The following is a 12,211-nucleotide window of genomic DNA, read 5'->3' as shown; positions in this document are numbered from 1 at the left end:
ACGGTCTAATCGGCCTGTGACAGTTCACGGCCAGCCCGGCACCTCTCTGATTTGGACATAGGATAATTCAGCGTCTCTTCTATCTGTCAGCTGTCCGTTTAAAAAAAGATCCAAGTATGACATGAGAAGCATAAATTAATACCTTTAATCTTAAAGGAACCCACATATGTCTCTGACTTCCAACAGTTTCCTCTCAGGATGAAGTGTGATAAGATTTCATGCATAAAGATCCAAGTGGAGACACGTCAGGTCAGGTCAGGCCTTTTGAGAACTGACTCACTGAGTTACATCATGGCTTTTAAGACGGTTTTTAAGACTACATTCGTTTGTTTTGTTTAACCTCCTCCCAGTCACTTGTGAGCCACTGTAGACCAGCCTGCATCACTACACTGTACTGAATCATCTCTCTGGTTACTTTGGTGTGTCCTCAAATTTCCCCAGTGTGAAGATTATTCAGAGTCGTTGCTTCCCCCTTGTGGATTTATGGAGAACAACAGCTGCTGTAATTAAACTGATGAAATCTGTCTGAACACCAGAGAGCAACAAAGCACATTTATTCAAGTGCTGCAGGCTGCTTCAGTATAAGTTTGAGATAATTATACTTTGGTTAAGTATTTCCGTTTCCTGCTACTTTATATCTCTACCCTACAACTCAGAGGCAAACATTGTGCTTTTTACTCCTCTACATTTATGTACTAATAACTTCTTCCTCTTCTTCTAGGTTAAAATAAAGCTCAGTCTTTATGAGCTGCAGCATTAAAGTGATGAACATATGAAGCCATCAATCATCCAATACTATGATATACATCTTTCTTTATATGAATATTTTTATATTTTATTTTTAATTTTTCAATTTACAAACATGGCTCCAAAATCCCCTCCCTGCCCCCACATACAAACATACCAAAAGAGGACCTAACTCAAAAGAATTAGGTAATAATCAAAAAATAAATTGATATGATATTGATTTTATCCACTGCTCATTATAATATTCATTATTATTATTTATTGCTGTTTCTTGTATTTTTTGTACTTTTTTTTGCATGCCTAATTTTTATGTTTTTAAATTTTGAAACCTTCAATCTGACTCGTTCCCCTTGACTGCTGTAACACTGGAATTTCTCAACTGTGGGATCAATAAAGGTGTATCTTATCTTATCTTATCTTATCTTATCTTATATATTATATTATATTATATTATATTATATTATACAAATAAATAGATAAAAAATAAATATAAATAATCCTGGCTAAATCAGAGGACTAACTGTGTATCAATCTGGTGTCCTTTTTATAACAAATCTGATGGAGGTGTTGGTAAAGTATCACTATACGTCAAGTGTGGCTGCCAAATCTTCAGAGAGGTGTTGTATTAATTTCTTAGTTTCTCTTATTGAATGCATGACTTACATGGAACAGAGTGTTTCTACACTGTAGTGTTGCTACTTTTACTTCATCTATAATTTCTAAGTACTTCCACCACTGCTAATTAATCATCAGATTCCTGACCTCTAGAGGGCAGCCTTCACCAACAAAGACAATTGTACCATATGTACCATATTGTACTCAAGAGTCAGAGTATTACAATATGTATTACACAGGATAATTTATTCTGAATGACAAGAAGTTGCTGTTAAAATCCGAAGCCTGAGAATAGGCTCCCAGACACTAAGCAGGTAGTATATAAAATATATGTTCACCAACATTTGCATATATTATACAGTAACCTACAGAGCACCTGAGACTAACCTAAGAGACCCTAAGAGAACTAAACTACTGCAACCCTAAATGGTCCCAAGACATTCAGCCATCAGTTTAAACTTTGGTAAATAGGTAAGAGACAGTAAATGTAGACATATGGCAAGTGCAAATAACAGTAAAATTTAAATGGCTTTCAGTTAGTTTAGAGATAATAATGCCCTGTAATAAAAAATGATAAGATTCATTTTTACAACACATATCTGACATCCTGTCATGAGGAGAAATCCTTGTGTAAATGATGTTTCATCCTCAGGTGCATTTCAGGGCACTTTGCATTGAACTTACTATAAATAAATGGAGCATAAAAATGAAACAGAAAGTTACCCATAACGGAACTTACTTGATGAAAATGTGTGGAAAGAAGTACTCAGACATTTTCTGCAACAACCTGATGAGTTACATCATGTCAGGAAGTTTGAGAAAATATTTTATGCAACTGTGTAGTTAAAGAAGTGACACGTCATCAAGTGACCTTTTGTCTGCGCATAACTCAAATCATCTGACAGCACAAACACAACTGTGATTCAGCGACTATGCTCATGTATCACCAACGGCTGCTGTACTGAAGTGTGGAAGTGGTAAGACCATGTCACTTCCAGTCAATGACACCATCAGTCTGATGTTCAACAAGAACAGACTTGTACAACGATTAAATTGAGCTTAGTGTCACAGGAACAAATGTGAACTGTATTTGCTGTTAATTCTCTTCTTGAATTGTACCTGAGGTCACTGATTTAATCTCGTTGGCATGGTCACGGTGGCTTCATCATCCAGTCATTCATTTTTAATTTCTGTGTAATGCAAACACTAGGCCCGTCCCGCATGGGATCACAAGATACCACTATTTCACATGCATCTTCAGGTCTTGTGTATACACATCATGAGGAGACGGAAAAGAAAAGAAACAGAATGAACTGTTCATATAAGGGCCAAATAAATATCTTCAGATTATTTTGATAAAGAGCCTTTTTCTTCTCCTCTGTCAGGGTTTCCCCAGATAACAAGATAAGTTATATATTTCTTAGGTGATCAACCATCCCAGTCTTTATGCATCATCCATATTTACAAGATCAATATCTGATTTCATCTTGTTATACAAAACATTGCACAGTTCACAATAAAAAGGGCAACAGAAACACATCACAGGTTATTTTTGATTCACTTTGTCAGGTCTCTAATGTAAGATTGAACTGGTAAACTTTGTGAAATCACTGACACACCTTTTACTGTAAAAGTGTGTCAGTGATGTCAGAACTCCCTGATCGAATATCATATTTTCAATTCAGTGTTTTGATACTGGACAACCACCACCCCACCCAGCTTAGTCACGGCAAAGTGCATCAATGAGTCCACACTGTTAAAAAAAAAAAAAAGATTTCCACACACTTACATCTATGCTGTGTTTCACTTTGTTGTTGAGCTCATGAACAAAGTGAAATCTTTTCTACCAGTTTTTAATTCAGTGTTTTAAAATCAGGGGTCTTTGGCTCTTTAGATGAAAAGCCCCTTCATGAACAAACATGCATGTGTGTTCACTAGATGGCGCCATTGAGTTATTTTAGCAAAGTCTCCGCTCTTCTCATGGATGTGCACAAATAGATTTATCAGCTCTTAACCCATTCAGAACTCAACTATGTTCCAACACACAAAGATATTGTTATAGTGGATTTATACTCTAATACACTTATACCTAATTAACATTTTGTTTTTTGTCCATTTCAATGGACAAAGAATCTTAATGCAGCGTTAAAGTAATAATAAAAATGACAATAAATAGCCTGAACAGACTTTTTTTTCAACGAAGAACATGAGGTGATTTTTTTTCAGTAATAGATAACTCATCTCAGTTAATAAAGTAATGCTTTAAAACACACTGCATAAATATTTTGCATTGTATTCGTCATCACATCTCAAAATATCCTCAATTTCTGAAGTATCTCCAGCAAACAGTATGCTGAAAACCTCCTGAGATGAATATACTGTGGACATAATAAATAAAATGCATTATAGGCTGATTGTATCACGAGAAACTCAAATTAAAACAGTATTTTCCCAATGGATGTATGATTTTGAAAATTTCCTGAGTAACAGTTATAAATATTTGATATGATTTTTTGACATGTATAAGTAATATAACATCTCATAATCACTTCAAACACAATTTAAACACAAATGATGTACTTTAACAACATGATTAAATGAACTGAAACCTGCCTTATACCTCCTCCTTGCCTCATTGTCGGCCATGTTTGTTAAACAAGGGGCGTGGCTTCACTGTGGTCCATTTTAGATGATGTAGAACACTGTGATTGGTTAATAGACATCCCATCACCTGGGTGGAGTCAGAGGACAGTGATCATAGATCTAGACATGCTAGAAAAGTTATGGACGAGGGCTCTGAATGGGTTAATCATTATCAGTCTGTATCTGCCCTGTGCAGGACAGAATAAGGAGACTGAGAGTCAACTTAGATGCAATAGCAACACATACATTCATAAGAGTGCAAAAAAAGCCCATGAGAGACATGATTATATGTCTCAGTGCTGAAATATGTCCATTATGTGTGAGGTCAGCAGTTTTTATTTCATCCTCAGAGTCTGTTGAGTTGCACGGCTTAACATACATTGACAGCCTATTGAGTGCTTTCCAGAAGACAAGGAGACAAGGTGACTGTGAGAGGATCCAGGACGTTGGGAAGGGTGGTGCTGAGTTTTCTGGTTCAGATCCAAACAGCACTGTAACACAGATTTGACAGATTGGTACAGATTGTACCAGCCCTACAAGGACACAATGCTAACATCTTGTCAGCAGAGTTACAGCTGTATGTCAGACTGATATCCAGTGTTGGGGAGCCATTAACAACATGGAGTTCAGTTACTTGTCTAACTACAATTTGCAGCACTTGGGTGGCAGCTTAACTACATTTAAATCTCAGTAGCTTTTTCAGTAGTTTTTCAGTAGTTAACCATGTTGGCTATTTTAGTTTGTGTAATTAATTACAAACTGCATATGTATTGTATTCCCATGATGTTTTTTGTCCTACAATGTGGCACAATGCTACAGCTCAGTGGCCATGGTTGTAATTTAATGAAATCACCTGCTGTGTAACTAAAATCACCTCTGGTTAGCAGCCAAGCTGTCTGCAATTAAATACTAATGAATTTCCTTTGGAAGTTTAGCATTTTACTGATTCCACAGCAGCCATTGCTCCTTATCCTCTTAATCGTTAAAACACATCTTCGGGCTGTCTAGATGAGGATCAGCCTGCCCTGGGTCAGTTTTAGCTCTGTGTACCAATATGAGAATCCAGACTCAGTTTGTGATCAATTCTTGTGATGTAGTTTGGATTTAGTTGAACTTCTTTCTGAAACTAGTTTTACTTTGACAAGCTAATTTTTTTTGAGAGTAGATAAGATGCAGTGTTCATGGTGAAATAGCTAGTAGTTTGGTCAACTACAGTTTTAATATTGTTACCCCAACACTATGGGGTCATGACATTGTTGATGTTCAGATTTTTTAGAGTAGGAACCTTTCATCCATTTTTATGAAAAGCTGTGGTTTAAAGTCAATCACTTCTAACCTCAATGTCTATACACTACATGTTCTGTAGGCCTATACTCAGAGGTGTAGACTCAAGTCAGGCTTGAGTCACACATTTGATGACTTCAGACTGGACTTGACACAATCAAAAAAGACAGCTTGGACTTTAACTTCACTGACTAGTGACTTCATTTGGATGGGATCCTTTTAGCTTGAAAATTCCTTCCACCTAGCCAAAAGATTAAAAAGTATTCATTCATTTTCCGTAACCTCTTATCCTGTTGGGGGTTGCGGGCTGGAGCCTATCCCAGCTGACATTGGGTGAGAGGCGGGGTACACCCTGGACAGGTCATCAGACTATCACAGGGCTGACACATAGAGACAGACAGCCATACACACTCACATTCACACCTACAGACAATTTAGAGTTACCAATTAACCTGCATGTCTTTGGACTGTGGGAGGAAGCCGGAGTACCTGGAGAAAACCCACGCTGACACAGGGAGAACATGCAAACACAGCCGAGTCAACCTTACATAGTGATTTATGTGTCAGTATAATTAAAATGATTACATTTGCATGCTACAACATCTGATGATGAACTCAGGATCTTGCTCACTCCAAATGTTCTTGTAATTCCAAGTAACAAACGTATCTTCTTTCCCCGAGCACAGCAGAGCGGTCGTGGAGTCGATCAGTGACAGTCTGCCCAAGAATTCAGTTTGTTGCATAACTTCATTGATGTTATTAAAGTGACCACAGCGTTTCTCTGCAGGGAAGGAGGTAAAACAGGACCATCTGCTACTATTTTTAGAGAAACTGCCTGCATGGCTGACACACAGGCCCGATCCTTAGTTTGTCATCTGTAATGTAAAACACATGTAAAGCAGGATTCTGCAAACACACGTCCTGTTCCAGCGTTTCAATTGATTCATTGAGGATGTGTCAGAAATAGATGTTTGTGAGATTGTGAAAAATGTCTCTGTTTATGAGCTGTTATTGTTTTCAGAAGTGAGAGAACATTCTTTGCCTCTGCGGAACTTTCACTTTGACATTTTTCTGAGGAAAATGGGAGCATTTCACTCACTGAGATAAAGAACAGACAAAGATTCCCTTAGGAGGCAGGGCTGGGCGATACCAAAAAATCTGGTTTCATCTGATACCAAGAGAAACAGGGCCAGAGTCACAGACACCAATACTTTTTGTTTTTAAGAGCGGTTTATATACTTTCATGTCTGGGAGAGCAGTGTGTCATGATTTATGAGGTGAATACTCCGACTCCTAGAATAACAGCTAATGATGACCAATAAGTTTGACTATTAGCCAATACTGACTGTCTGATTTGACTAAAATATTAATCACCCTACTGTGTAACTGGATATTCCTCGCCTAAGCCTTTCATAAAAAACTCTGCAGTGAACTCTGTTTCTGTGTCAGAGGTCTGGATGATGAAGCATTTCTCTCCTCCTCCCTTCTTCTCTGTTGCAGTTCCAAGTTCTCTCTGTTCAGACATCACTGCAATTATGTGTCCGGATTGCACTGCCCGTACGTGATGCACATGTTGTATGAATGCACACAACACAACAGCAGTGGAGGAGCAACGAGTACGTGCACTGGATGTGTTCATGACATCATTGTTTCCGCACAGAGACAGACAGAAACTGATCCCTACTTTAGTATCGATCCTGTTGATGCTAGAATCTATTTTGAAAATGACAAATATCATACTAAGCAATATCAATATTTTAATATCTATATGCCCACCCCTATCAGTAAACTCCACTCAGCCATGCGGGGTGCTTTGAGCTAAATGCTAACATAAGTATCCCAAAATGATTGAAACAGCAATAAAACATGCTGCTTATTGATAGGATGATTTTTAAAATTTTGTGTCATGTACAAATGTGCCTGACACACTTAGGCCTCCGCACTCAACATGTGGAACGTCTGATACCCAGATTCTGTTCCCTCATGTTCACCTTTGAGAGTACCCCACCTATAAACGGGTGTCTCCCACCTTGCCTTTCCCCTTTTGCTGTTGTACTCCGACATTGCTCTTGTAGTAATTTTTAGCACTGTTAAGCTGTTTATAAGATCATTTTATGCTATATTCCTGTGTCACTTAATGTGTGTATGCTCGAGTTTATATAGTTGTAACTGTTTTTACCACTTGCTGTCAGGAATAAACAGAGATTGCCTCCAGAGATCTCCACAGGCTGGACCTCTTCATATCAACACAACGCAGACAACACCAAAGTCCACCGGTTACATACAGGACAGTATGTAACGGGTAAATTGAACCCAAATGCAGCACACTGAGGCAGGCAGACAGTTGGTAATGACCTTTATGGCTCACACAGATATGCAACAGTTCTGGGGCTGTATTCACAAACATTCTGAGAGTACTCTAAGAGACCTTTTTGAGAAACTTTTAGCAAGGAGTCATAGCTTAGGAGTGATTTAGGAAAGTTCTGAGAGCAACTCTGAGAAAGGAAGGGACAGAAACTTTTATCTTACTGAGGGGGTGAGATTGACCCTGTTGCTGGGTGTGATGCTTTCTTTTAACAGATGTGATTGGTTGTCACAGACATTCCAGTTTTTCAAATATCTTAGTATTGTGATAATTTCATTTCTGCCATTATAGCGTTATTTTGTGAGGTGGGAAATGTGTGCATATCCCAAATGAGATCGACCACAAACATTATCCCTGCACACTCATCTGTAGCATTTCATTTACTCACTGTCATTTTGTGTTTAGAGACCGTTTCTCCGACCTCTTTGTGTTTCCACCATTTAAAAGTTTTTCACCTTAGGAGCTCTTTAAGGTCTAAGATGCTCTGTGAATAACTTATCTTTACAAGGATTTAGTCTTAACTTGAAGGGGAAATTCTAAGAAAATGAAAAAGAAAAAGAAAAGAATTTTCTTAGAATTTCATCACTAGGAGCAACTCTTAACACTTGGAAGCTTTGTGAATACAACCCCTGATGTCTTTGGGTTTGGGTTGCTTGTAGCTCCAGAACAATCTGGCAAAGAGTGTGTAAGTGCTGGAGAGGCTTATATACCAGGCTGACTGGCTGATGAGCTGCAACTGTGGAGGCAGGCGAGAGGAGTTGTCTTGATGGCGGGGCGTGGCTGGCTAGCAGGGTGCAGGTGAGGGAGAGAAGCAGACTGTGACACAATAAAACAAGAAGTGAACCTCAGCTTCACCTGAATTACACAGCAAACAAATTCTGTCCTCCTCTGGGGTGGAGTTAAACCTTCCAGTCGCTAAGGCTAATGTTCCTGAGCGCTACTGTGCACACACAGGGATCTTTGTCTTTTGTTTAGACTATAGCTACTTCATATAAGGCTCCACACTGTAGCTGTTCCTCATGAGACAATAAGTTCGTAGTTTTGGTTTATGCCATATGTCAACAGATCATTTTTCTCTAAACATAAAACATATCACAGTTTAACCTCTTCTGGAAAATAAATGACAAGATGTTCAACTCGATTGATTAGCCCAGGGATGGCAGTGAGACATGTCCCAATTAAACATCTTTTTAGTGAGTCTCTGATCCAACATCTTATAAGCAAAAGACAAAGGTGACAGCAGAGGCTGATGGGAATGTCATTAGCTTTGCAGATGCGTCATAAAGAAAAGTACATTTTGTGAAGGATGAAAAGTCAGGGGATAACCGAAGTGATCTCGATTCATCCTGACGGGAACATGAACGTGTGAACCAAATTTCATGGTAATGATTATTATGAATCATCCTCCTGGTGAAATTTGAGGTCTGTGCCAGATTTTACAGCAATCCATCCAATAGTTGTTGAGATGTTTTAGTTTTAAACCAACTTACTGACATTGCCAAAGGAAAAAAAAAAAGCATAAAAACACACTACCAGTAATTCTGTCTGACGCAACCAACAACTGAATCCAGAGAAAAACAATCTGGCATCTCATTTCATATGTGATGTGTGGTGAACAAAACCACAAAATGCCACTGCAAATGTTTGCAGATGAAACGAGGCCAGAGCACCAGCCGCTGCATATTTACCCACAGGAGGTTCTGGTGTCCCACGTTTGGACTCATCAAAACAGATTTTAGTTTACAGAGCAACGGGGTGGCCGACAGAAGCCTGGCAGCCCCGGAACCAGACAGACGTTTCACAGAGAGGGGATTAACACAAAGAAACATGCATCTGAGTTCCAAAATAACCCCATCATGTTCACATTAATTATGCCACTGTGAGCAGCATTTTTTCCCAGGCCCTCCTGGTGCATGAGCACTATATACACCCCTCACCCCCACCAGGGAGGTAAACAATGGGGGCAAGTGGGTGAGCTGGTCTCACTGCACTTCTGCCTTTGAATGGGCATTGATGAATCTGAGGGCTCCCGAGGGTGCAGCACCACTGACATGGCTGTGTTGCAGTTCTGTGGAAACTATTTGAACTTTAAAATCCCTTAGGGCAAAGTTTTGATTTGTGATATCATGGTCGATATAAAAAAAGACGGATTTGATTCACTCATCAGATTTACTATGTAAGGTGATCAGAAACTGTGCTCTTATCTGATATGTCTGTTTTCTGTTTGTCAGCAGTAAACAAACAGGATGGCAGAGGGGGAACACATGCTATGAATAACTAACATTGTGCAATATGTGTATTTTATTTTATTTTTTACCCCACTGGCACACCGGCCTTTTAAATTTAAATTTAGACCAACAATACAAGCTTCTGATGTTTTCGTTTTTAAGAGATGCAATAAAAAAGAATTAATTTAGATTACTCAGTAATTCATAACATATGAGTTGCCCAACCAGAATAAAATGCCACTTTTCGATTCCTGGAGTGAGTTTAAAGTTCTTGAAAGTTTAGCAACGTCACTGGTCCCCACAAACTACACAACCCTCTTGCTGTGTGGCCACAATGCTAACCACTGCACCATCATGCAGCCTGAGGAATGAAATAATGAAAGTCTTATTGAGTGGAGCCATAAACCATTTTGTTTTTCGGCAACACTAATGCAGAGCACACAAAAAATGGACACACTCAGGCACAAGTCCCTTTTACATTGCCTGTTTAAGGCGAGAATATTACGCTGTTATTCTGCCTCGTTATTTTCTATTAAAGCTACAATCACAGAATCAGAAGACAGAGTTGTTTTTAAAAGATGGCAGCGAAAGTAGCAAAAGCTTGGCTGAATCGACATCTGTGTTAAAAGTGTGAGCCACAGGGACGGGAAAGGTTTCACTTTTTGTCAGCGTGTTATGTGTGCGACCCACCGGCATGAGATTTAAAAAGCAGCCAATAGCAGTTAGCGGCTAACTCGTACAAGAAGAACAGCAGCTGAAAATGTCCGCAAATTATAGAGACAGTGAGGTCTGGGAGCTCCTTACTCTTTGAGCAACGGGTGAGATCAAGTAACAGGGACTGTGGGAGCAGAATATGCATGAATGATTTTTTTTAATATGGTGTATATGTTGTATTGGGTCAGTCATTAAGTCTTCCTGGGTGCAGCATCTCAGTGGTTAATGAGTGGAGTCACCAGATGTTTGTTTGGTTCTTGATGTTTTTAAGTTGTTCATGAACAGTTTTTCCCAGAACGGCTCAATGGATGGCAGTGTGAGCGTGTTAGTACACCACTTGGGTTCAGGCTGAAATATCTTAACAAGCATCGGATGTGTTGCAATCAAATTTTGTGTAGACATTAACGATTGCCAGGAGACTCACTGGCTACAGTTGGAGATGGGGCTGATATTGTAACACCCCTTGCCCCCACCCCTGCTCAACAGCTATTAAATGGATTGCCACACACATTCATGCTCCTCCGTAATGAATTAAATACTTTTGTTTAATACCTGCTAAACTATGAAATTCCCATCAGCCTCAGCTGTATTTTGTGTTTACTGCTAATCAAGCAATAATCTCTGGGGCTGAAAAATGCGACCAACATGGAAGTGCCAAAAACTGCAGTTCCTCGAATGGCCACTGGAGGCTGGCTCTGGTCAATCCACATAAACCCCCATGTTAAAAAACTTTACAACAGAAATAACATGTTCACAGCCTGGCACAAAAAACTCTTTTGATCTCTGTAGCTAATTTCACCTTCATTACAACTGTAAAGGAAGTGAATTTTTATGTAACTCACCCGTTTACATGTTATTAAGGTTTAAAGTTATGCCTAGTTAATGGTGGGCTGCTATGAGTGACAGTCTCCGCTTCTCAGTCAGATCCACTCCTCACTCCTCCACAGCGCCAGCCTCTAACCCAAATCTGGTCACTTCTGGCCAGGAACAGTGCCAGCCTTTGAAACCAATACATTCTCACTCTGACCTCATACTGACGCTTGGTCCACGTCTAGATAAAACGTGCTACGTACCCTGGGTGCATTAGCTGTTGATGTTCTGGGACACCATGTCAAGTTCTGCCTGTTCTTTTTTCAAAATACACTTCTGTTTTCACATGGAATGTACAGTTTGCATACAGTCTCTTTCAAAAGCACTACGTTGGTACAATACCACAAATTGACATTTTTTTAGTTCAACAACAAACGCACATGGTTACGTTTTGCCAACACCCACATGTGGCTGGGTTTAGGCAACAAAATCACGTGTTGGGTTTAGGAAAAAAGAACGGGATTTGGCTTCACAGTCTTACGGGAAGCGAATACCCGCCTTTTGGGTGAAAGTCGGTGGTTGTTGGAACCTACCACCTTACTTGGACTTTTGCAGCCTTAACATTTGTTCTTGTCACACCACGTTTCCCTCGATGCCGCTGGGCGCCATTAAACTATAACAGTGACCAGCCGCACATCATGCTGAAGTGAAAGGACGTCATTTTCTTTTTGGTCTCTGACACCAGAAGCCACTGATCAAGTAGCGGACTTTGACTACTTTAGAGTGAAACTGCATTGTTGAAACC

The sequence above is a fragment of the Epinephelus fuscoguttatus genome, linkage group LG9, assembly GCF_011397635.1.
Source record: "Epinephelus fuscoguttatus linkage group LG9, E.fuscoguttatus.final_Chr_v1".
NCBI classification, from domain to species: Eukaryota; Metazoa; Chordata; class Actinopteri; order Perciformes; family Serranidae; genus Epinephelus; species Epinephelus fuscoguttatus.
Note: the sequence above shows the minus strand (reverse complement) of the source record.